Genomic DNA, 2,129 nt, shown 5'->3' with positions numbered 1-2,129 from the left:
CTCCAGTTCTGAGCTGATTCAGCTCTCCATTGGTCATTTCGATGAGTATTTGGAAAAGCTCATGAAAGATGGGCCTGTGGCTCTCTTGAAGGAGTTGTTTCTAATCTAATCATTTATTCTTAATCAAACCAAGACATCTCTAGAGACCACCTTTTAAAAAAATGATAGTCTCTATCTCTCCTTGACTCCATCTATTTCACATTTCTTTTTTTTTTTTTTTTCGAATTGTACTACATTATCTTTAATTAAGACTCTTTTAATTATGTCACTTAGAGATCATTTCACCCAGTGCTCTGTTTGGCCACCAGTCTCTTGTCTCTCTTTTCAGCAATGGTGAGGCAAATACCCTTTCCATGGGGAAGAGAAATCCATGGTTTGTTACCTTTTCCAGTAACAAAAATGTTGGAGAGCCAGGGGTCAAAGTTGTTGCCATTGGTATCTTTCACATGAACTACATCAGAATAGCCAGAGTGTCTCTCTCTTTTGGTGATCACACCAATTCTTCTCCCAGGTTAGCACCTCCAGTCACTATGCACAGGTTACCAGTGTCAAACTTGATGAAAACAGTAATTTTGACAGTCTCCAAATCAATCTGAATGGTGTCACTCACCTTGATGAGGGAATCAGGGTAGTGGATGGTACAAGTATTATGAGTCACCAGGTGAAAGATTCCTTTTGGACCCACAAAGATCTTTCTCATTTTGCACAACTTATACTTCTCAGGTATAATATAATGAATAGCAAAGTGACTCTTGGTGTCATAGATCAAATAGACATTCTCTCTGGTCTTGTCAATGTTTATGACATCCACAAAACCAGCAGAGTAGGTTACATCAGTTCGGACCTTGCCGTCAGTCTTCATAAACCGCCATATGCAGATCTTTACTTCATCTCATGTTAGGGCATACCTCAGTCTGTTCCTTAGGAAAATGATGAGAGGGAGACATTTTCTCAGCTTGTGGGGACTGGTGGATGGATGAGGAGCAAACACACCAGTCAGTTTATTCGGCACCCAATGATTTGTAGCTGCTACATACTTCAGATGCTTCTTGGGACCATAAGCCATGGCTGTGCTGGGCATGAACAGAGCTCACATTTATTTCTTAAAGTGAAAATAAATGGAATCTTATTTACACCATATTTCAAATATGTGATTTTCTTTTGGATCTCTGACTTGATGTTTGCTTTTTATCTAAGAGACTTGGCCAGCTCTTCCTCCCTTTTAGGTTGCTCTGATTGACAGCGGCTGAGCTAAATGTCTGGATAAAGCTTCTACCTTCATCTTATCCCTGAGGTTCTCTATTGATGCTTTAGAATTTGGGTGTCCCAGAGAAAAAATCTTCCAGAATCCATTACAACCTACACATTACAGGGAAAACTGAATGAACAGATAGTCATTCATCTGAGTATTTACTGACTGCCTACCGTACCCTAAACATGCTTTTAGGTCACCACTTCTCAGACATGGACTCACTGGGTGTATAACTGAGGGTTCTTTGAGACACAGAAGCAACAGGATGTATATATACAGAGAGAGATTTATCTTAAGGAATTGACTCATTCAATTGCAGAGGCTGGCAAATCTGTAATTTGAAGTTCAGGCTAAAGACTCAGAGAAGAGCTGATGTTGTAGTCTTGAGACCCAATGCACCTGGAGGCAGAATTCCCTCTTCCTGAGTTTGGTGGCAAGGAGTAAGAGAAAAGAGTGGAGTAACTTCACTCTTTTCTCTTAAGATCTTCAGCTGATTAGATGAGGCCCACCAATATTATGTAGAGTAATATGCTTTACTCAGAGCCTACTGATTTAAATGTTAATGATATCTAAAAAATACCTTCACAGTATCATTTAGATTGGTATTTTACCAAACAACTGGATATCATAGCCTATCCCAGTTGACATATAAAATTAACTATCACACTGGGGAAGCTTTAAACAACACAAATGCCTGGGCCTTGCCCCCAGGGATTCTGGTTTAATAGGCTTGGAGTGTGGCCTGAGTATATGGGATTTTCAAAGCTTCCCACATGATTCTAAAGCAGTAGAAGAACACTTTTCCAGGCTCTGGGGATATAGCAGCAGACAAAAGAAAAAAAAAAGTTTGCTCATGGGGAGTTTTCATTTAGTGGTT

The 2,129-nt window shown here is 39.8% G+C and overlaps 1 pseudogene; it reads right to left on the bottom strand.

The window, feature by feature from the left end:
* Positions 1-281: 281 nt before the first annotated feature.
* On the bottom strand, positions 282-1,066 carry LOC102890222 (annotated as a pseudogene).
* Between the last annotated feature and the right edge of the window lie 1,063 nt (positions 1,067-2,129).

The sequence above is a fragment of the Pteropus alecto genome, unplaced genomic scaffold (assembly GCF_000325575.1).
Source record: "Pteropus alecto unplaced genomic scaffold, ASM32557v1 scaffold52, whole genome shotgun sequence".
NCBI lineage: Eukaryota > Metazoa > Chordata > Mammalia > Chiroptera > Pteropodidae > Pteropus > Pteropus alecto.
The sequence above is the reverse complement of the archived record's forward strand: the minus strand, read 5'-3'. Positions and strand labels throughout refer to the sequence as shown.